This window comes from Agelaius phoeniceus, chromosome 3, assembly GCF_051311805.1.
Source record: "Agelaius phoeniceus isolate bAgePho1 chromosome 3, bAgePho1.hap1, whole genome shotgun sequence".
In the NCBI taxonomy this organism is placed as follows: Eukaryota; Metazoa; Chordata; class Aves; order Passeriformes; family Icteridae; genus Agelaius; species Agelaius phoeniceus.
The window spans coordinates 43,602,225-43,628,038 of NC_135267.1; positions in this window are offsets into that span (position 1 = coordinate 43,602,225).

A 25,814-nucleotide genomic window follows, 5' to 3' on the forward strand; every position below is an offset into this window, starting at 1 on the left:
GATAACCGAGGAAACTGCATTTCAGATAAACATCCTCTCTCAGCTTTCCTGCCTGGCATAAATCTTAATATCACAGAAATGTCTTTCACTGTAACTGTATAAACAACAGACCACCACAAAAACGTAAGACAAAAGAGTCAAACTTGGATGTCTTAAATTTAATATCAGCATCCACAATTAAGTAAATGGACCATAATATTCAGAGGTACTGAGTGCAACTCCTACTGCCTGCTGTCAGCGGAGAGAGAGGCAAGGACAGGAATCAAAGGGGAGAAAGAAAAGACAGGTATATGAGTTTTCCAGAGAGAGGTTGGATTTATGAACACAGTTATTAGAGTATAGTAAATAAGACCCTACTGTGTGATTTTCTGTCTGTACAATCTAGTTGTCCTCTTAAAATGTGCTAAATATAGAGTAAATGTACCAGCAAAGAGAAAATGAATTGATAGGCAAATAAGCACAGCAGTAGCTTGCAAGCAATGTAAAAAATAAAACTCTTTAAGAGCTCTTCAAAACATATTGCCATTTTTTTCTCACTCTGGGAACCACTTGCTCAGCTCACAAGGGATCAGAAGGGAAGAGATGCACAGGGGATTGTGCAATTTATGTCAGCCCAGAATCAGCATGAGCATCTCCTGAACTGTCACCAAGCAGAGGTCTGACTTCAGCCCAGCCCCATATTGGCCTTCAGCCAGCTCCAGGCTGGATTTGCCGACTGCAGCCCCAGGCACGCAGATGACTTTGTACCACATCACAGTGTGAGGTGACCTGTGTGCAAACAAGACAAACCAGCAGGAGAAGGGCTCCTGCAGCTCTGCAGGAGGGCTTGGCCGGCAGTGGCAAGGTGCTGACTTGACATACATTGATTTATTTGTATTTATCTTACCACATTTACTGTGCTCACCTACCAAAGAGGATTTTATGCAGATTTTATCAAAGAGCCTTTCCTCTTGCCTTGCAGAAGGATGTGGCAACAAGAACTTGAAGTACCCACGTCACCTTTTCCTTGTCAGCTCCTGCCAGTGCCTGGTGGGGAAAGGAGTTCAGGTGTCAAGTCACTCAGCCTCCCTAGAGTCTGGTAGATCTTTGGGCTGAAGCAGCCCAAGGAAAACAGAAGTACCTGAGTTATTCATGCTCAGATGCTGCTAGAAAGAAAACAAAGCATTTTTCTGAATTTTTTTTTAAATCCCAAACTAAATTTTGTTCTCTCTCATCCACAAAAATCCACGTACTTTTCAAACTGCAGAGAGCATGTAATAGAAAATTTACATTCACATTTCAGTTCTTAACTTCCTTCAAATTTGGACTCAGCCTTTTCAGATCAAAGACACCTCCAAGTGCTAGAGATAATTGTCCACATTACCAGTACTGGTATTAGTATTAGTTGGTGCTAATGACCAACAGACTAACATGAGCCTTCCTGTAGGGAATATGTATGCTAGGACAGTATAAAGTAAATTTAATTTCCACCATTTGAATTAAACAACCCTGAAGTTCCTCAGTCTTCAGAGCTATAAATCTGGAGCCAGATGAGCTCCTTTTCTTCTTTCATTAATAAAATGAAGATGCATTTCTTTTCTTATTCATGCAGTGATTCCTTGCCACCTGTATAAGCTGTTAGTACAAATGACAATGGCAACATGTCACCACAATTTAGAAAGGTAGAGATCACAGTTCTCCTGAGATGAAATTCACAGCTATGAAAGCCCTTCAGCCATCAATAACAGAAAAAGAAAACAGTGAGATTCTGTAATTATACTCAGAAAATGAAAGAGCAGCCTCTTTCACAAATCAATGCCACATAACCTGTCAAGAGTCATTTGCATGTAACCCTATTCTTCCCAAGCCCACAGAGGTCCAAGGGAAATATATCTGTGCAGTCAGGGTCTCTTCTGCAGTACATTTAACATTTATGATTCTCAAAGTGTACCTGTGAAAATAAATTCCATTACCATAAGGTAAACAAAATGTAATTGCACTGGCCAATTATAACATCATACAACACCACATTTCATTTTAATCCTTATTAGAGCTAGTTCCAAAAGACTCCTGCTCACCTTCCATCCTCCAGCCCAGTCCCTATTATTGTTATTTATGAATAATACTGTAGTAGCAGAGACACAAGACAATATTCTAACTGTTTCTGCCTTTCAATTATGAATATATGTCACTTTTGCCAATAAGAAAAGCATTTGTGTAACTAGCTCCTGGAACCAGGAACTGCTGCTCAGGCTTATAATGAACTTGGTGCTCTGAGGCACCAGAAGGAGAGCTGCAGTCCAACAGCTCTTTGAAGCAACCCAGACACAGGCAGTATGTGCAGGTCACACGATACACGAGAAAGGTCAGTGAAAGTAGGACACCCTGTTCTCAGATTGATGGGCCTTCAAGGAGCTGTGGACAATGGCAAAGATCGCTGTGCTGCCAGTAAGCTGCACATGGAGATTCACCTTCAAACTAGAGGCATTTCTGCACCTTCTCCTTGCTGATTTGTTCTTTTCTCCTTGTACTTTCCTGGGTCCTTGGTCAGTGACAAACAAGACCGGTACCGCTATTTTCAATATACACAGGGAGAAGCCACAGTGCCTGAAGAATTTCTATACAATGTAATCAAAGTTGAGGGTCGGAGGGTGTATGTGGGTGTGCCAAGTCAGCACTTGAGGAGCACTCTGACAGCTTCTACAGAGAGGAAACAGAGTGATAAGGTCTTCAGAACTTCAGCACCAGGGTTCCAAATTTCCACTTGCATGGAAGATTATGACACTATTGTCACTGACATGTGTGCTAGTTTGGTTGGCATTGAGTTAAATTTCTTCACAGTGACTGGTATGGGGCTGTGTTTTGGATTTGCACTGAACACAGGGTTGTTAATACAGAGATGTTCTTTTCTAATTGCTGAGCAGGGAATACACAGACCCAAGGCCTTTTCTACTTTTTTGCAATGCCACGCTGGTGAGGAGACTGTGGGTGAGACACAGCCAGAACAGCTGTCCCCAGCTGGCCAAGGGGACATTTGCCATTGCATACCATGACATCATGCTCAGAGTATAAAGTGGGAGGCAGAAGGAGGAATGGGGGGACACTTGTAGTGATGATGTTTGTCTTCCCACATCCCCATTACATGTGATGGGGCCCTGCTTGTCCATAGGAAGCGAAGAATTAATTCCTTTTTTTATTTTGCTTGCTTGCACAGCCTTTGCTTTTCCTATTAAACTGTCTTTATCTCAACCCATGAGTTTTTCCAGCTTTTTTCCTTTCAGTTCTCTCCCTGATCCTACTGATGGGGGAGTGACTGCATGGTATTTGTTTGCTGGCTGGGGCTAAACCATGGCACTAAGACAACACTCTCCTAACAAAGCAATGTAGTGAGCATAAAAATCCCCTTAAGTCCTACCATAAAATGGCTTTATTTTTATGAGACCTAGATAAATAGAAGAACATCAACAACAAAGATATGCAAAGGCACAGGTTGCAGCAAAGAAAATTCTGATTATACATTAATTCTTTTACTGTGAGATGGTCAAACACTGTAACTGGCTCCCCAGAGAGGCTGCAAGAGCCTCATCTTTGTAGGCAGTCAAAACTGAGAACAACAGAGCCTTGAGGAAAGTGCTCTAAGCTGGCCCTGATTTGAGCATGTAGGTGAGAACACAGGATTTATAGTGATCTTTTCCAACCTAAAGCATACTGCAGTATAAAGACCAGTTGTAAAAATTTATCATGGAAACATTTTCCCGCATCTCTCTGATCCACCACCATGAGACCCTTACAGAAAGGTCAGTGTCTCATGTCTTTGGTTTCCAGGAAGGTCCTTGTCCAGCCATCCAGACTAATGTTGTCTTTTACAAGTCCAGTGCATTGAACATCAGTTTTTGAGCCATTCCTGCAATCTATGACCTAAAGAAGGAGCAGCCCACAACAGGGATTGATGTTCTAGATGGGCAATAGAAACCAACAAATAATTCAAGGACTTTTGATAGGATTGTTAATTCTATTTTCCATCTGGTCTGCATAGCCTCTAAATTATAAGCAGCAGATAACAGCATTTGGTGTGAACAGAGAAAAGATGGGTTGGATAAAGCCAAGCATCTCTTAGGGGATAGTTTCTCCTTTTGGTTAGCTCTAAGGGATAACTCATTGCTCAATACTTCAGCTTGGCCCTTCAAAGGCTGATCCTTCCTCAGGTGCAGATGGGTGCCAGGGACCTAACTCATCTAGACATCTGGAGCAAATCACCTCATCCTTAGGTACCACAAGGCTTCCTTTGTGAGCAACCTCTCAGGCATTCTGAATCCCAAAAGAGCTTGTAGGACAAATTATGCCAAAGCTTTTACTTGGCATATTTGGGAAAGATCATGAGCAGAGTGGGGTTAAAATTAATTAAAGGAAAATAAACAAAGACTTGAGAATATAGATATAAGTAGGAACAACAGCAAGAAATTAAACAAAGAGAAAATTAGGATGAACATCACAGAAAATTCAATAGTGAGAACTACTAGAGTGTGTCACAGTCTCCCATGGGGATGATCTACTGCTTCCAATACTTAAATCTAGATTGGACACAGCAATATCACTCAGGGAACAGTTCTGCACTAAAAAAGGAACAGACTGCTTTGTCTGATATGTCTTTTCCATGTCTAATTTTGGTGGGTATATGATAGTATTATGTATGACTCAGGATCCTTTTTCAAGTAAAAAAATGTCTGTCACTGACTCTTTGTCCCAGTACTCATCCTTTTGTTCACCTCAAGCCTTCTGAAAGCATTAACTACCCAAATCAAAGCACACAGTTTGCATTTGCAGATCTACTGTTTCAATAACTATCTGCAAATATTAGTTATTTCACATACTACTTCTTTTCATTTGATTACAAGAACAATTCCCTTAAAAATATTTAATATTTATATTTTAGTGTAGCCCTGTATTAAAAAAAAATTAGGGAGAGAGAAAATTACCTTCAGTGACAGGTAATTCACTGGCTACTTGCCTAGAATTCACATGCTACATTTCATAATGCTCATTTTAAAGTCACAGTAAACTGCACATCTTTTCCTCTGAAAGTTGAATTCAAACATGACACGTGATGAGAGGTAATCAATTGTATTGTGACATTAAAAAATAACAACAATGATGGTTAGGAAAAATAAACAGCCTTGAAAATACGAGTGGCTGAATATTTTAGTATTTAATTTTGTAAGTTATATAACATTGCAATGTGGGTGCAGTGTTTCTTTTCTTCATCCCACTTCTCTCTCCCCCCTTCAAATGAAATAACAATTCAATAGAATTTAAAGACCTTTTCTCATGCTACAAGAACAGCATGCTTAAGAGGAACAGATTTCCTTGACAATCACAGCTCCACAAAGGAGGTTTTCTCAAGCAGCATAGAAAAAATGGGAATTTTTCCATACAGGAAAACAGAAACACATTTAATGGCTTCCTGAACTTTAGTTTCCATCACCACCACACCTGAGCTGGATACACAGGCAGCAGTACTGCCCACCCTTTCCTTATCCTGCACCAATGCAAAGTACCAAGGTATGTCCTTGCAGGAGCTGCATGACAGCAGAGCAGATCAGGCCAGGGTATTCCTGAACCTCCCTGCTGCCAGTGACCCCTGGAGCTGTCACACATAAGGCAGGACAAACCTGAAGGTGTTACAGGCTCCAGAGATAGAAACAGATCCCAGAAGCTCCAGAACAAGAAATTGCTAAAGAGAGGGTAAATTAACTCCTCTTTAGGAGACTAAACCAACTCTAGCATAAAGGATATTTTAATCTGTTAGTATCAAACCATTCCTATTACAAGGACAGGAAAAGAAAAATAATTTGCTTCCTGACCTGAAAACACGTGATGCTGTTCTGCCTCACTTAGTCTCTATGTCTCCTTCCAGCTCTTTCTTTTTTCTGTTCAACTGCCAGGCAGAGAGAGAAAGATCACTAATGAACCACAGCTTCTGTTCAGGTCATTAGCCCTACCAGAGAGAAAGTTAATGAACCCTAGTATATAAAGACAAAATCAAGTTTTCTTTAATAGTTTCCATACCAAGAGCATCATTTTCTGTTAGTGTAATCCCTGGATGATTTAGTTTGAGTCCTTTATTTTTTTGCACTCTCCAGCCTAGTTTTGGAAGAAGTGCAACAGAGAACATCTGGTCATTAAGTGCGTACAGATGATACTCAGATGCTGTGGAACAAGCACCAGAGGTAGTCAGAGAGGGAGGGAAAGGTAGGCTGCCTTGTACATGAAAGGCTCTGGGGACAGTAAGAAATAAAAAGTGACAACTTGCTGAAGCGTTGTCCCACAGAAAATGTCCAACAGCGACAACAAAACAGTTAAGCACCAACTGAGCCCCTGACATTCCCTGAGAACATCTCTTTCTCTTGCTGGTCTTCCCCCACTTGTAGACAAACATTCAGACACAAACTACTTGTGCACCCTTATACTTTACCTGAATGATTTGAAGACATCAGTGCACTTATTTCTCAGAAGGGCCCATGGGGATAAGAAAGTGCTATTTCCATTCTGTGGCATTATTTATGATTTTCCAAGCAAACAATGGTCAGGCAGGATGTATTTTCCCCTAGCTCTCCAGCATCCTAAAAGAACAGTTATTCTTTTCTTCACAGCTCCATCAGGATCAATAGACAGTACTGCACCCAGAAGAACTTACCTACTCCTAGAAATGCTTTTCTTTTGAAGGAAATGTGCTTGAGAAGTTCCACAAATAAAAGTTGTGATGATAAGGAAATGGAAGAGAAGAAAAAGCACCTATGAAAGTCATATAAAAATATGTGTATATTAAATCAAAGACTAGGAATGTGGGCCAGCTGTACCAATGAACTCCTTTCAGTAAGCTTTATGTGACAACTCTTGAACTCAGCAGTTCTATTGGGACACTGTCTGGACTCTTACCCATTTCATAATTACTAACCCTATGTCATTTTTTACATTTAATCATGGAGCAATTTGTGTAATTTCCATGCCACACTAAAACTAGATGGGGTTTATGAAGAAATGAGGTGCCATATAATGTGAGAAATGTGGATGGATATTATCCAATGTATTTTACTTCCATTTAAATGTTCAGGTTCTTCTGCATTCTATTCCTAGCAAACTTCTTCCTGCAACACACTTTGGAGGTGGATAGAAGACAAAAGTAAAGGTCCTCATCCAAATGAAACTTTCTTTATTTCTTTAATAAATGCTGATAGGTTATTCCACAACCACCCTCAGCTCCACAGCAATGTGTATATTAAACACAGTGTCCACAAATCCCAATCACCTGTTACCAGTGTTCCCATTAACATCTACCTACCCTGAACACTGGGGAGATTGCATCCAGTTTAGTGTCAAACGTGGAACCACATTCGCTGCTCCAGCCTGCATCTTTGTGCTGGAGAAATGGATGCAGCCTACCAAAGATAAATGCTGCATTCCTCCCCCAGTTTTTCCTCATTAGGGAGTAGCTGTAAATTATGGAAAAGGAATCAGTGTGTTTCCCCACTTGTCCCGGCCCTGAAATGCTGCAGCCTCACTCATAGGCCAATGGGAATTGTGAAGAAGAAATCTGGTTTCCTTTTTCCTTCATTACCTGACCATTTGCTTCTCAGCTACTTTTAATAGTAATGAGCAGTAAGATCAGCAAAGTCTTGGAGAAGCCTAGCTGGTGCTCTTTGCATGCACACATCCTTCCACTGGCATTACTTTTCCATCAGTATTTCTCTAGAGTAGATAAGCATGGTATTTTTATCCAAAGGCAATTTACTGGCATAGAAAAAGTACAGCAGACAATGCATTCCTACTCTATTATGCATGAACACCCGGTATGTGCTCAACTTCCCTCTCCATCTTATTTATCGCATTGTCATTAAACCTGTGTCGCTATTGCTGTTCTCTAATACACGTCACAAAAATGTGCTCTTATCAGGGCTCCTCTCCCATCTGCTGATCTAATAATACAGTGCCTCAATTTTGGTGATTTTAACACAAATAAACAAACACAAAAGGGTTCAGGCACAATATTCTCAGGAAAGTGATGTTCGTGTTTCAGCATAAACAAAAGCCTTCCTGTTATTTTCAAGCCAACTTCATGGTTCAGCACTGCTGACAAAATCATTCAATAATGCCCAACCAAGGGTGCCACAACCTAATTAAAACTTCTGGTACTGGAGGTCCAGTTGGCAAATATTTGTGAATATTTATGGAGTTTTAGCAAAAAACATTGAACTGGATTGTTTTGAGTCACAAGAAATGTTTGTGGCTATGTTTAGAGTAGCTCTCAGAGAGAAGTGACCTTGGGCTCTGTCTGACCTGATACCCTGAAAGTGACAGGGAGCCTCCCAAGACACCAAAACTCAACTGACCAGGCAGTGAAATCAGCAGGTCAATGGTGATGGTTTTGGCTAAGCAAACATCCTCCAGAACAGAGCCTGCTAGAAACAAGAGGAACCACTCCTGATGCACAGGCCAGATGCAAACCCTGTTTCAGTGGGAGACCAAGTTCAACAGCATTTCTGCCCATTTGGCCTCTGCACCTGAGAGCAGTCCCAGGCATGTTTAATTTATCTGTATACACAATGCTGAGTGGTGTCTGCTCCACTCTTGTCAGATAAGATGGTGGTTGTCAGACTTGCCTGAATTTGCTTCAAAAACATTACTTAGTGTCAGGGCTGCACAACCACAAGAATTGTATCGGGCATCTGAAGATAAAAAGGACACGGGTTTCTGGAGATGTGTTTAAATAGGGCTCACCACGCTCTTTGATCATTGTATCATTTGTCAGTGCAGAAGAGGAAGCATGTGAAAAATCATTAGAATAAGCAAGGAGGATGAATAAATTAATTAAATTATCATGAACAAGGCAGCTCATAATCCAATTGGAGAATGCGATTATATATCATACTCAGCTAACTAGAAAACACAGGCAGGAAAGACCCATAATAGAAGCACAAACTCTTCTGATTAAAAAAAATAATTGTGGGCAGAAAAATGAATTCAGAACAGCATTTTTTAGCAGAATTTTTCTCAACTAAGCTCTAATAGATCTAATCAGTGCAGCAGATGAGGACAGGCATTGTGTTATTATTTCACAGGATGGTGAAGGCATTGTAAACAAGAGGAGTGATATTTTTCACCTTGTTAAGCTCCTTAACAAGCTACCTGATTATATACTGTACCTTTAGAAGCAGAAGATAGGAACACAGTCTAGTAGGGGACAAAAATCTAGTGGAGGTTGTATTAAGTTTATTGATGTTTGCAGGTATGTGGTAAAAGTGCCAACTCTGCTTTTCAAATGTGAACTCTGGTTATAGTTACAGAAGTGACACTATTAAACTTTTGAGGCACTACATGAATCATATCTCTAAAGCAATATATTATTATCAGTAAAAATGGGAACTTCAATTCAGAATGTGACTTTGCTATACCTATCAAACACCAGTTTGATTTCTGTTGGCCTTCATTTTTCCAAAAGTTACATTTATTTTAACATTTCAGTACTACTTGAAGAGTCCTGACTCGGTTGCTGGCATAGATATTGGAGTGTCATGATTACCAAAACTATTAATTCGTATGACCACTAGTAACTCTACTAATATTAATAACCATGAAAATCAGTATCAGTACCATCATAGTAGCATCCAAATGCCAGTGGCAAGTGGGCTGCAGTCTGCTGTGCACTGTGTAACGGGTGAAGACCTCTTGAGGTGAATGTTAAGATAGTTTATATATATAAAATTACACATATATAGTAAGAAAGCATGTATATGTATATATATATCTATAAATATGCACACAGATGTATAATTCAGCCCCTGCAATAGGGTTCAATTCCACTGAACAGCTGTATATTATTGCAATTCTGCAATCCAAGGTCTGGAGGAGCTCAGTCAGCCTATGCATTTCATACAGCCCTTGGTATTTTTGGAAAGAGATTTCTGCCTAATTTCCCTAGATGTGGCAGTAAGAGCAAAATATGCACGTGAGGTGTTTTACATGAGATCAGTGTCATCAAAGTAAGGTCATTCAGTCCCAGTCAGGCATCCTACTAAGCAATAGCTTTTTAAAATTCCTGAATCATGATAAAGTCCATATTTTCTATCAGAAGGCAGAGCCAAATTCCCAAGGGGATTGCAGCCAGGAGCTTCTGTTAGATTCAGCAGGAAGTGTGTTTGTTGGGTAAGGATTTGGCTTTATAAATTAAAGATACAATAATATTTAGCCGAAAAGGTTTCACAAATCTTGAAACATTTCCAACCATAAGCTCTCTAAAATCATGAGTCAAGCAATGAAAACTGTTAGACTGGCTTTAAAATTAAGTTCTCTAGCTTTTGTAACTTAGTAAACATAGTTCTCTTCCTTCCCTCACCAGCTCCTTTACAAGGAGAAGCATTATAAATATACTGTATTGTAAAATTGCATCTGAATGTGTCATACAACCTTCTGGTTCCATGGTCTATAAGAAAAAGCATTTTAGTAATCAGCAAAATCTCATTTTATTCCCAAAAAAAGCAGAGTCATCATGTTCTACTGCCTGTCAGGATTAGCCCTGCTCTGTGCAATGTCCCAGATTGTTCCCCTGCATTTTTTGGGAGAGTATATTTCAAGTAGCACTCACTGCTTCAAATTTTAGTATTTGAATGAAGCAGATAACCCCCAACTCCTGATAATTATACCACTTTAAACTGCTTTCTCAAGTAATTCTTTAGGCTACTTTAATACAAGTAATCAAGGGACATTCAGAATTTGAGTCCAAGTGTGGTTCTAAACTTTTCCTTCTGCAGCACTTGACAGGTATCTCACACTTGGCCATGGTTTGGCCCATGACAAGTGAACACTCTCACAGACAGTTCCTGGCCATAGTCTGGGGAACAGCACAGACCAGGAATGATTCCTAACAGGCAGATAAGGCATAGCCACACTTCTTTTTCTGATGAGATTTTTCTCAGTGTGGACATGAGCCAGATTAAGCCAACAGGTCTGCGAGTCACAATTTCCATTGTGTTTTCTTTAGCACTGTCATTATGGTCACTGAGACAAATAAACTATCCAGTGGAACAGTCTCATTCTAAAGGAAGAAGCACAGACACTGTAGGTATTGATATAACTATGTACCAGAATGCCAGAGCACTAACCAATACCTTTAAATACCAAAAGAGATTCTTTATTTTGACATCTTCACAGCAGTTAGTACAAAATTAATCTGTTTCCAATGTATTCAAACATTTCTGTGAATAAACTTCCATGAATATGAAAGTCACACTAGAGAGTAGCTTTGCCTAAACACCTGCAATTTTCTGCTTCTTTACTCTTCAGTCCTTCAGTTGTCAAGAAAAACCTGGTTACCACAAGTCTGAAAATAGGAGTGTATCATACTAAATCTTCCAGTGGTATGGAGAATCCAGCTTTCTGGATAATATTCTCCTTTGCAGATAAGACGTTTTCCTAAGGACTGTTGCTGCAATTTACAATCATTAGTTCTCATTCTAACAACTTTGGACACATAGAAAAGTTTATTTAATTTCATCTTTGCAGCTACCATCTAGGTGTGGGAAGGCTGTTTTCAGATCATCTCTTTAGCCCCTATCAATCTTCTCAAGATAAGGCAAACCCATTTTTCCAAGCTTGCAGGCTTATTTTAAAATTTCCATTTCTTTCTTCTGGATATTCTTTAATAGATCCACATCTTGCCTGAAGAGTGGTGTCCTATCAGAAGCTTATCAGTCCTGAGGAGATGATTACAGCTTGGACACAATATTCCCATTTACAGTGCTCAAAGTAATAGTTGCTTTACTGTAGAAAGTTAAACTTTCCCCACTGAATTATTTTACATGATCATTTTATCTACAACAAATAAGGTTTTTTTCCTTAGCTATTTTCTTCATTGGTTATTTTTTCCTGCCTGTGTATTAACCTTTCTGATTTTGTCCCTACTTACATTGCTTTTCCATTTGCTCTCAATAACTAAGTAGATTTTTCTTGTGTGTGATGACTGCTAAATGTTCATGCTTTGGAAGATTTCGTAGTTTTTCTAAGTCATTATCCCTACCGTCCAGTGATGCTGTGATGGGATAATTATTTCATTAAAATATTTCTACATGACCTTTTATTACACTTGTTTTCCAGCAGACCATTCCGAACAGTCAGTTGAAGACCTCTTCCTTGGAAACTTTATCACTCTCCCTCCTTGTATTCCTGTGAATCAAGGATTTAGTATTTAATGCTATTGGTCACCCAGGTTGCCTTTCACTCTCCTTTCCCCAGGTAGTTCTTTTTCATCAGTCATGATCCAATCTCCAAGAGTCTTCCTCCTTCTGCTTTCTTTGCTATTAGTATAAACTGTTGTCACCAATAAATTAGAATAAACCTTTGTCTTTTTTCCGTTCCTATATTGACATGGGTTAAATACCCTATCAATACTAATTACTGTGCATAAGACAATTCTATGAGCTACATGCTCAAGTCTCAGGTTTCACCCTGGCACACAGCTTGCTTCCAGAAGCATCAGAGCCCAACAACAGCTGGATACTGCTAGTCATCCCAAAAGAGAGTCACTAAGTTCTCTCTTCTTTGTTTTCTCTACGTAAAGGTGAACTTCCAAGACTTCAAGGGATCAGACATTCTTCTCCATTGGTATGAAGCAGGTAAAAGCATAACTGGGAGCAGAGTATGATGTGCTGACATCAGCTGGATTCTTACTGGGGTGTTTTGGGCTAAGGAGAGTACAAAGGAGTGAAAGATGCAAAGGGAGAGAAACAGGTAACGGAAGGAGAAACAGAAAACCAAAAAGGAAAGAGCATAAAAAAAAAAACCAGTAAGTTTTTCCCTCCAGTTTCTGTTCTTTTTGTGTGGGCACACCACTGAAATCTCAGTCCCACTGAGCTTTCCTGATACCCAACAGCTTTCACATACTTTGTACCAACTTTCTTCTAAGAGTCCTAGAAATAAGTAATTTCTCTCCTTCACTCTTTTTCCACAGCCCTCATACAAATTAGGCTATGCATCTGTTAATATTTTAAAATGCTTTGGCATCCACAAACATCTGAGTCTGAATCCACTCTCAGCAGCTTGTTGCAGTCTCAAAAGTGTGACATATGGCTGGACAGGAGTCCTCAACAAAAAGAGGCTAAAACTAATATAAAAATAATTTTGTAGCAGCGAAATGCATTGTGTGTGGAGTTGAAGAAACAAGCCAGCAAGGAGGTCATACATACCAAATTATCTGTGTAGCCTTATATAAATTTGCTCGAAACTACACAGACACACAGGAAATAATGTCTAAAAGGCCACTGTACATATTTCTGTGCAGAATTTTTACAGGAGGCTGGTTGCTAACATGTGACTGCAAGTTGTTCCAATACTTCTGGCAAGAGTGAGAAGGATCGTATGGTTTGTTTCTCATGTACTTAAAATGCAATTATTTTAATTAATTACAGTATTGTAATTTCTCCAGATGTATATAAACAATGTGAAAGAAATAAGCAGAGGATACCTATGCCAAATGGAAAACAAGGTAATACAGGAAAGATTAAAAATTCACAGAAGGGAAATTTAAGCACAAAAAAATAGAGTAGAAATAATAGAGTTGGCAGTGAGAAAGGAGGGTAACAAAAAGGAAAAAAATATTTTTGGTTAAAATAGTTCTGTCTTTCTAATGTCAGCATCTCACATCTGCTGTCACACAGTAATGAGAGCTGAGACTACTATAATGCTGACCCAGCCATAGGTAGATGACTTATAATGAAATTGTATCTGCATATGGAAAGGTGTCACACTACCAGCTAAATCTTCAAGGTAAGACAATTTAAAAACCTGAAGTTCGAGAAATTAGGATGGCCACTCTGTTATTAACTTTAGAGCAGACTGACATGGAACAGAATTATACATTCCAAACCCTATTCATTCCACCACAAAAAATTCTATAGTTGCCGGTTATTTCGAAGCTTGAGTTCTACTGTCCCAAAATAAGCTCCATGTAGGAGACCGATAACTCCCAGGTATCTATTTTTGCAAATGATGAAGCAAAATCCACAATACTCCCAAGGGTGGTTTTCTTTCTCTACTACTTACTAGGCTCATTCTTAACCAAGTTGTAAATCTGTGTGGGTTTGTCTGAATATGACCACCAATAAGTGCTACAAACTGATAGTTTTCTTTCTATTTGTTGCTGTTAGGATCACCAAAAAAACTAGTGAACAGGTGTAGAGATAAGAATGTTTTATTTGAAATGTAACTTCTCCAGACAGAATGCAAGCGCCTTGTAGAGACTTTCACAGTAAAATTTCATGCATTGAATGGGATTTGGAAAGCAGTTTGGACACCTTAGCATTGTCACTATATTGCAAAGATTCTATTACATTACATTGTAAAAGTTTCATACCTCCTTGATGTTTCTTGTAGGCAACTCCTCCAGGCACTGACTCTTCCTTGTCCTCACAGCAGCCAACTGACTCCAGTTCCCTCAGCCAACCAATCCACTCTTTTATAACACTCTTCTGATTGGCTACAGCTGTGGCCTGTTAACATCAGGCCTGCTCCTAATCCTTAATAATTGGCTCAGCTGCAACTCTTTAGGGGATAAGATTACATTCTACATTACCTTCATTTACTCATACTGTATCCCCCTACATGTTAGCATGCATAATCTAAAACACTGGAGCAGCTTAAATTAGCCTGATATCATCTTGTACCCACACTCACACGTCCAGACCTCTTCTAAGCAGCTTGTTGCTCAAAATCATTGTTCCAGTTCTATAGAATCAATAAGTGTAAATGCTCCAGTTTCAGGTAGTTCATGCTGTACGTACAAATGTTCAACAATTTCTCAATTTTTTTAATTTTCAGGGAATGCTGGCATCTGAGAAATGAAAAAGGAGCCAATATAGCCCAGCAGAGAACTCCAGGTATGTCCAAGTTTCATGACTATTTGTGAAAACTGGAAAAAGCCAAGTTCTAGACAAAGAGTCATAAAACAGTCCCTTTTGAAAAAATTAACACAGACATATGGTATGATGTGGCATCTGTAGTGTTTTAAATTCCAGATCTCTCATAGCAAAGAATTTCTCATTTGCTCTATAGGAAAAATAGTCTTGAACTAAATCTATACTAGTAAATTAATCAGTGAGTGGCATGGAGCACTCCTGGAGTTTCTCAGACTGTTAAGATGCTAGAGCAATCCCTGGGATGTTGTGGTTCCTGGACAACCAGCCAAGCTCTAACAAACTCTCAGATGCAAACTGGCAGCATGCTGAGATCAGGCATCATTTCTAACAGATAAGGTGGATATCACCACCCGGTTTTGGAGGCTAAGAGGATGTAATGACACAAACTCTACCAAAGCAAGACAGCTGGCTATCCAGTGAGGGAACAGCCCCACACACACCTGCTAGAACAGAAGTAGCTTCAGATAGATTTTCTTAGTCTTGTAGCTGCTAAAGCAGGAGGCAACTCAAAACTTGCCAGTGCACGGGATGATATTTGAAGCTTGTTCTTTTTTTTACCTATGCTTAAAAAACCATGAGGCATCCAGCCAAAGAGCAGGAAAATATTTGTCACCATAGCACAAAAATAGTGAATAAAAACCAATGAAAAGTTGATGAGTTTGTCAATAGTACATTACCTGAGAAATTTTTGTCTAACTGATTCAGCAAACATTTACCACAAATTTCCTGTGCCTCTTGCTCCTCTACTTTCAAGTTTCTTCCCCATTTTTTCTCCTTTTCTAACTACAAAATAATTTCTCTACACTCTCATTCTGTTTTCTCAGCTCACTCCAACCCTCTTTCTAGAGGATGTAAGAGACAAAATGATAGTAGGGTATGGTGGGAGGCAGAGTAAGAGATGCCAGAGGGTAAAGGGGCCTGGAAGTGTAAGCAAAAAGGGAGAACTCATCTTTTGACCAGTCTTAGTTTTAAGGGGGTGCCTGAAAGTGAGCAGTGAAGGGATTTTACAAGTGTGACCAGGTACTCTTGACCCTATATGTTGGGACAAGAAACAGGGATGGAATTGAAAGAATGGGAGAAAAAATTGTAATGGGTAAGTGTTAGATCCCTGGTAGAAGTTTTATATATTCAACAAGAAGGATTTATATGGAGCCTTTTAGGTTTTCTTGAGATCTACCAACAAATTTACAATCACCAGAGGCTACCTTCAAATTACTTCTACACTTTCCTCTAACTGGATGTGAATACTGTAATGGAAATTACTGGTCTGAATGAAGTGACAACCATTGGTCTTTTTCCTACTCCCAGAGTTAGATAGTACATCCCTATTTGTAGTATCTGCAATGCCTTGGAACAGTCCAGTAAAATGAAAGTAACATGAGAAGAGGAAATAAATCTGTACTACCTGCTGTGAGTTACTGGAGTGGAAAGAAAACCCTCTTCATCTGCTTTCCCCCTGAACCATGTGCATCTTCTCATTCATGTAACAGATGACTCTGAACTCTGCTCTCACCTCACCAGAAGCATAGGCTGCTTCAGGCAGCTTGAAATGACTTTTGCAGCCTTTGCTAAGCACTGGCAGATCCTTTGTCAAACACCACGTAAAAAAAAATGCTGTTACTGTAAAGGACATGTATTCAACAATTACCTTTAAAATAGCCATTTTCCTCTCTTTCTTATTTGTTTTTTAATTTCTAAAATTGAAAATCATAGACGCTTCAGAGAGTTCCTGGTTCAGTTTGCTGTTATGAGGGTTGTTCATATTGCAGGATGAAATGCAGAAGTGTGAATACATAAATGGATAACTTTTCCCTCATTAGGAAACACCAAGCACTGCCAACACTCAGAGATGCTTTCCTGCAGAATAGGACATCCAGAAGATTGACATCCTTTGCTACATAAGTAACTGGTAATTGGCCAAAATTAAAGCAAAATATTCTGCAGAAACCCAGTATTTAAAAATAGAAACAAAAGAAATATTCTATATGCAAATGAACTTTTGTGGAGGAGTATCAGCAAGTTTGTGAACCCTACTTCAGAGTTCATTATTCAAGAGAAAAAGTTATTTCTAAAACTGGGTCTATAAGCAATAGAATAAAGTTCAGGGATGATTTTTTTTATTGAAACTACTTCATTTACAGAAATGAAAACTATGATCTTGGTGTAACTGGCCCCTGAATAAATCATAATCTTAGTAAAATTCTCAAGTATTCTTATAAGATTTAGATATCTGTCGCAGACATCTTTTCACTAAAAATCCTTTCTTTAGGATTTTTCCTTCTGAGAAGCTAAGAGGCCTCAGAGTCAGAATGTAAACAATGGTTATCTGCTGCTGTGGAATGCAACAGGTCCACCTGTGATTGGCCCATCTTGGATGTTTATAATTAATGGCCAATCAAGGACCGAGCTACCTCGGACAGAGTCTGAGAGAGCTGCCTTTATTATCATTCTTTTCTATTCTATTCTTAGCTAACCTGCTGAGGAAACCTTTTCCTTTCCTATTTCTTTTTAGTATAGTTATAATGTAATATATATACATATCATAAAATAATAAATCAAGCCTTCTGAACATGGAGTCAACATTCTCGTCTCTTCCCTCATCCAAGAACCCCTGTGACCACGGTCACAGATATCTATTTTTTTATTGACTCCCGGAAAGCATGTAAATTATTTTGAAATTTTAGCCAGGATAATCAACAAATACCATGACTAAAACCAGTATCTGCCCAATTTTAGGACTACTGTGAAATAAGTGAAACTCATTAGGCAAATAGGGATTTTTCAAACTGCTATGTAATCTACCCTCTGGCAACACATTCATTAAGAAAGTGGTAGGGGAGGACAGTGTGTTTAATGAGTAATAAGTGACTACTCATTATTCTAAATACATAAAGTTTTATTTATACTTCAAGTTACAAAAATAAGTAGCTACACTTTTTGGGATACTTCTTGCCTACCCATCCCTCCTGAAGTGTGCACAGTGCCTTCCAAATGACTGCTTCTGTACCATTTCAAGCAGTGTCCTGTGGAGATACTCATGTGAACTGTGAAATAAAGAGCAGCAGTTTTGCTGTGCTAGTGCAGGGTTAATTAGTGCATGCAGAGCACTGTGATAATGCCATTAATGTCTTTGCACAGCTTTGCTTTTGGAAGTAAGACATTCCAACCTCACTTGGGTTCTCAACATATCCTGCTGAAAGAAAGCAGTCAGATTGAGGTAGATTAACTGATGTGTCATATACATAACATGTATTATGTGCTGCTTTCATTATATTCAATTGCCATAGACAAAGGCTTCAATCCTGCGCTCAGTTTCACAAAGGTCTAAGGGAGAGAAGAAGAATAAAAAGAAAAATCTGGAAAGCAAAATTTTTGAAGCCAGTCATAAATTATTTTACCTAATTAATACAAAGTAGAGACTGTTGAAGGTAGACATGTTATGTTTTAAACTGTGTAAACAGATGGTTCAAAAAAGAAATTAATCAGATGATTTCTATGTCCACTAGAAACAGGACAAGAATTAATTGACTTGAATAGCTGAAAGTTCATAAGATATTAGGGAGAACTCTCAAACTGAAAGAATAGTTACACACTTTAACAGATTACAGAAGGCAGCTCTCAACTCACCATCACTGGAACAAAATAAATAAACATCCATCAGGGCCAATTAAAGAGCACATGTCCTGATACTGGGCTGGAATAGTCTAACAAGGCTATGGACATACTATCTGATATTGAACAGAATGCTTTTGAACAGGAGGAATGAAGTACTGATTTCCCTGAATCAACAGAAGAATTGCTGGCTCCAAGTCCTGAACAGCTTAACACAAATAATTGCCTAAAAGGTACCGTGTAGTGGGTTCTCCTGTAGTTGTCACAGACAGCAAAATGCCATTGTGCCTTATTAATGAAGCTCTTTTTCCAGCACTTATGTAAGGAATTTTTTCTGTGAAACAATTATAAAACCTCAGTGAGTTTAAATGAGATGTTGGTAACACAGGTCTTGGACCCACCACTTGTGTTTGGCATTTGTAAAAGTGAGACAACTTGTAAGCAAGATTGGGAGGAACAATTGTGAAAATAAGCAAACAGATGAGTTTTAACATTTCAAAAAATGTGTTCTTTTCCTTTTTCATTAGCTAGCAATAACTTTCTTCCACACTATAAGTACATTTATAAACCAATCAATCTCTGTCTTGCATATTGCAGAAATTCTGGAAGAACACACTTGCCAAAGGCTCCATATATGATGTGTACATTTCTCTTGCTAAACTCATGCACGTGCATAAGAAGGCTTTTGATTTTGTGTAGATTGACAGATTAGTATACTGATGGTGGCCCTTTTATTAACCCATTTGGCCATGTTTCATACACATCCATGTAAGATAGCGCTGTGACTCAAAGATCTGATGCTCAGGAAAAGGAAGAGCTAATATCTATTGACTCCACATCCATGACCACCAGAGGGATGAGAACTTAACACAGAAGATAAATTAACAAGTTTTAATTCCATCTAAATATAAATAAAATATATACAGAGGTTTTGTTTCTTTCTTTTAGTTAGCAGATGTAGACTACAAGCAATCAATCCAATTACACTCTCTGAAAAATAAGTGCCAACTCCTATAAGTATTTGGTTAGTTTTAGATGGCCAGTAAACTGTTGAAAGTACTATTCAGTGAGAATAGAGTAATTCCAAATAATCACTGACGTAGTCAGCCTGCATTAATATAAATGTGTTATCAATGTATAAATGCTGGCTTATTCAAACAGCCAAAAGCATAAGCAAAACATGCCGTGGTTTCCATTAAGTCCTAAACTTTATGTTAGCAAATCTGACTTGCCAGCACTTGAATCTGAATTCCAATATTAAATGATGCACCTGCTTCAATTTCTATCTGTAAAGATTGTTCCAAGAACCAAGTTGCTGAAACTATGAGGAAAGGCCATCTTAATGCGCACACACCAATCCCTGAGCTGAAATCAGTTCAGCCAGAACTGAATATTGGATCTTAACTTCAAATATGGGCATAAGAACTGATAAGCTTACCTCTTGGATTAATAATTCTCCTTCTATGTTTCTTATTTTTTAATGTGTTCCCATTTATTTTCCTACTTGGACATAGCCTGTCTCACTTTCTGCTCTCTTTCTCTAATTTTCCCCATTTCCCTTTTGTCTGTTTTGTTTACCTTCCCTACTTCTCCTTCATTACCTTAGTCCTTCTCATTTCAAAAGTCAGTTCATTTTACACTTATACCATTATGTAAACCAGACCACTAAGCAGGAGACCAGGCTAGAAATACAACATGGAAATCCCTGATAAGGCAGGCTAGAATGAATATTTGTATTACTTTTTTTTTTTCTTTCATTATAATAAGAAAAATATCCTATTGTGTTGCTGAGTAAAATGGACAATATTTTGCTAATATACTACACTGGTCACTAATCCGATGTGAAGGTCAAATACCTGTCATCTATTAGCTTTTACTATTTCTTTCTGTAATAAATTGATAACCCAGCTTCTGAACCAACCTTTTACATACTTATTCAATTTATATTGTAATTGAGGACATTTTGAAAAAGTAAAAAATTTAAATAAAAGAAAGGGAAAAGAGAAAGATGAGTTAATGCTGATGACAGTATTGTTTTCCTCTGTCTATTCAGTCTGATTTATTGCAAAGTATTTGCCATTGAAAATCCTATTGTTTTTTCAGGTATTGAAATTTGCTGTATCATTTTTCAGAGGTTTTAAAATTGCATTTGCAAATTAAAAAGGAGAGACAATAACAATGAATTTCAGCTGTACCACTGTCAAAGAGACACTGTATATTTATTCCAGGACAGGAGGGAATAATAACACTCCTTTAATTTGGAAAGCTGTCTGAAATTAAACATAATAAACATAGAATTTTAAGCTAGTTTTATCATGCTGAAGTTCACTGCTTTCCTTTATAATATCACCTTTATGGACATTTTCCACTATGAAAACAATTTCCATGCAAGAAAAATATTGAGTTTAATAAATGGTTAAGGAGTCTGACAGAACAATTACCTTTTGTAAAATTGTACTTTTTTCACTGTTGGTCTAATCCTGTTCAAGTTTGGCAATGAACGATGCTCATCTCATCTCAAAAAGCATACACAGATTGCTTCCAAAGAATAAACATTTAGGTACAATCCTCATTACCATGCTCTGAGAAATTGCCTGCTGCTGTTGTAGCATAAAAAATCATTTTTCAAAGTTTTAAGTTAGTCCTTTACTTCAAGAATTATTTCAGTCTAAATGTTTCTTTTCAAGGCCTTGTTTTTACTTTTGTATTTCAAAAGAAGTGCTGAAGAAACCAGGTCTTTGTGTGCTGAATTACTTTGAACCCACAAAAGGTCTGAGAGCACTGACATATGATGCTTAAGTAGTGTAATAAAAACATTTATTGAATATTCAACATGGCATTTAGGATGACAAAGTTTAGAGAAAAAGGCATCCAACCATCTCAAAGCCGTGAAATCACGCAATACTCATTTTCAAGGCTACTATAATTAAAGCTGTAAAAAACTAAAATAATGTGCAACCTGTGTTCAACAAAGATCCAGCTAGGCTAGGTCACCCGTGCTGCTTTGGCTAAGTCACCCAAACAAGGAAGAGACATTAGTTCTAATCCATTAAGTGTTCAATAAAATACTGATGTCATACATAAATGTGATAAATATAGTAAATGAAATGACATATGAAGAAGCGTTAATGATGGAGTCATTAATGTCCAGGAATTGAACTTTGATGATCCCTATGGGGCCCTTTCAACTCAGGATATTCTATGATTCTATGTTTAGGAAGATGGGAATTAATACTCTAACTGTGAAGTGAGAAAAGAATTGGCTTCTAGAGAAGTATCTAAAGTATTGAAAGTGAAAAAAAATAAAAAGGAGGTAACAAATGGTTGGCCTTGGATCAATTTTGTTGATTCTTTGTGTGAAAAAACATGGATTAAAAAACAAAAAGTATCCTTTAGATGAAAAGCTAAGAGGCACTGTCAATACTGAGGAGGATTAGGGTATTTCACAGAAAGAACTGCATGGTCCTGAGGATGAGTGAGCATAATTAAGTTAAATTAAATTTAAAATAAAAAGGGTAAGGCCATTAGGGACAATGAATAGGAATTTCTGTTATTTACTAGGAACTTGCCAGTTAAAGTGACTGGGAAGAGAGAGACACAGGTGTACAAACTGATCACAGGATGGCTATAAGCTATTGAAGGGTGGCAGGCATGGAAAAACTCAATGCCATCCTACAATACATCAGTGAAGGTGTTTCCAGCTTGGATAGAAATGAATAAATTCTACTATACTAAGCTTCAATTAGATTTAATTTGTGTGTAGTGTGTACAGTTCTGGTCATTTATTTTCAAGGAAGATATGAAATAGAATGGACATAGAGAAGGATCATTCGTTATCCATTGAGTGGAACCAGCAGCTAATCAGACGAGAGAAGAATTCACCTTGCAACACAAAGGGATGTGATGGGTGCCTGTATGTAAACCACTGCACAAATATGGGAGATAAAGGAGCTATTTATACATGAGGAGAGTATTTTATACAGTAATAAATGGCCATAACCTGAATTGCAGTGCAGTAAGAGACAAAAGAGAGGATATACTGAAATCATCTTCCAGGTGAAGTGCCAGGGATAAAACATGTAGCTACTATCAATACACTATTTGAAACACTTATAAAAGTAAATATATGCTACTGTGTACATAATGTCAGGAGCTTGCATTTGAAAAACAAGAAATCATTTCCAGTCCTGTATGTCCAGGATTCCAAGATTTAGTCCTTTCTAAGGATTCCAAACTCCCTATGAAGGCATGAGAATACCAAGGTGTTGTATATGACTTTTTAACTTAGAAATGTAAGAAGCAGAGAGACATTCAGTATGAAAAGTACAGCCCACTTTCTAGATAATGTCTAAATTGTTCAAACTGTCTGAGCTGAACTGTCAGTAAGGATCATGGCCTCTGAAATTATATGGCAGCCTTCAAGAGGTTCCCTCCCCTGCAGGATCTTGCAGGATTATGGCAAGTACACTCATTCAGACCTCACTGCAATACAGTGGATTTCAGAAATTTTTGAATCAGGCTGTAGGTATATCTCTCTATAAATGTGTTTATTTAAAAATCAGTAAAATTAATTCAGTCAAAGTTTAAGATCATAAAAGAGAGAGAGATCATAACAGTGTGCACTGCCTTAATTGTATTTTAACTCAAGTGAATTAAAACCAAGTATTCTAGTATGTCATTCATGGAGAAAATCTTATTCACAAGGCTGCTTTATTCATGATGGAGTCTTGAACATATTCAAATTCATCATAATTTTCTTAGTCTAAGGTTCTTCTTTTCATGGAATAAATTCATAATTAACATTTCAGCAGAGGGGCACCTGTTGACACACTAGAAAAGTATTGCTGCTAAGAAGGATTTAGGAATAAATGAAGATATTTTTATGTGGAAGTAGCTATTTATTCCCTCCAAAATTCTCTTCACTCTATCAGCAAGTTTCAGTGTATAAACACACGTAATCTCACAACATACACACATGTAAACACATTTTAAAAATTTTTAAAAAGAAAAAATAGACTTTTGGCTGTTAGAAGCACTTGTGAAGTAGCAAATTAAGAAATAGTTAGAAAAAAGTTTGGTAAATAGAAGTAATCTCTAAAGATTGGAGCTGAAAGCATGGGCAGAGGACATCAACCTGCCTCAGCACCTTACCTCCACTAGTCTCCTTTTGTGTAAATTACTCCCTATTTTTATCATGTTAAAATTCACTTGCTTTTCTTTATAATACCACCTTCTGGATATTTTCCACTACAAAAAAAAAAAAAATTCACACAAGAAAAATATTGAGTTTAAGAAATGGCTAGGGAGCCTGGCAGAACAATTACCTTTGGTGAAATTATACTTTATTCACTATTGGTCCAAACAAAACCAGCTAACAGAATAACAGAATCACAGAATATCAGGTGGGAAAGGTGTCTCATCTAATCCATTCTTTCATGGCAGAAGCACAGTAAAAACAAGCTTCTTTGGTTTGAAAATTAGTTATTATTACATATTCATGTCATCTGAGTACATCCTTTAGATGGGAAATATGTTGGTTTCTCTCCTAGAGAAATTTTAGCCACAGATCATTCATAAATATTACAGTGCAAAACACTGTCTGGATACTAGCTTATCACTGTTGGAGGCTGAAAGATTATTATAATCTTCTACCAGACCATTGCCAGAAAGGTCAAGTAGTTAAACAGTTATCTCCCCTCACTGTTAGAAAAGGCTGGACCACCACAGATAGTACAAACTATCAAAGGGAGGTTTCTACGCAGTCTTCCATGTAAAAATAAAGTGAGATTATAATGCTACATTGAAGACATTACAAATAAAACAATAGTGTCTCCCTCAGCACCCCGCTCTCAGCTCTCATATTCAAACTTCAGACACAAGTTCTCTGAAAATGTTTTTAACACAGTTGTAGGAACCATGGGGAAAAAGGAAAGTAATAATTAAAAACAATGCACCTCCCACCACACACACACAAAACCCAAACAAACAAAACAAACAAACAAACAAACAAAAACCAATGAAACAAAAAACCAAACAAACTTAAAGTGCCTGATTACAAAGAGAAGAGGAAAGGATGTTGAGCAAAAATTACATAGTTTCTGAAATAGAGATCCCTGCATAAGTGCCTGGAATGCTTCTAAAATGTATTCAGACCCTAATCAGAATTAAAACACTGCTCTCATATTATCTAGGCCCACTTAAACAGAGACCTACCTATAAAAACCTACTATATTAATATACTTCTAGGTATAAAAGTAATGATTTGGCAAACTTAAGAAGGCAGAAGATAGAACACCAGGCACTAGGACTGCCAGATTTATGACAGTGTTATTACTACTGCTGGCAGATCGCTTTTCTTCTTAAACTGCAGCATGTACCAGGTGGATCTGAATCATTCCAACAGTAGACTCTGCCTGGGTGTTGCACAGGTATTAGCAAATGGCAGTAATTTATCAGGAAACATGCCAGGTCTCTGCTGAATCAGAGTTCTGTCTGTCACACTAGGGGACCTCCATATCCCTGTTGCTCACCTGCTGAATTGTAAGGTCTAGATCCTGGTCATTTGGGGTCTGCAAAGAAGTCATTGACTCTCTTATGTCTATCTTTAGCAACTAGGTCAAACTGTAACCGGGGTAATTACCTTATGAAGTACATCCTGTTGTTGCCTATTAGTAAAATTTTCTATGTTCATTAACAATAAGCCATTTTATGTTCAGTTCGTTTTAGTCTGTTTTTTCTCTCAGTCAAAATTAGGGCTTATCCTAACAAAAAGTATTAATTTATTCCCTGGGTATGAAAAGACATAAATGAATTTGTGTATTAGTGTATTTTTAGCTGAATTTAACTGCTTACATTGTTCATTGCTGTATTATTGCAATGCCTCCAACACTCAGATTCTTGCATTCTGTTTTCACAATTATGCAACTTCCTTCCTGAAATTCTGGGGGGGAAAAAATGCAAATACTTAAAAGAAAAAAATAAAATGACCCAACAGTGGCAAACTCAGTGGTCTAACTCTCAAATCTGGTCTGCTGTATGTGGCATAGTCTCCATAAGAACATTTTGATGCATGATGAGATATCTTGCACATGTGTGATCCTATTAACAGCTGCAGAGATCAATGTACTGCAATGACAACTTTGCTTCTGTCTGAAATGTGGATTCAGGAGCACTTCTGAACACCCAAATCTGGGCATGTATCCTCACAGCATCTCTACACAAAGCACAAGTCACAGATGGGAAGCCTGAGTGTATTCAGTG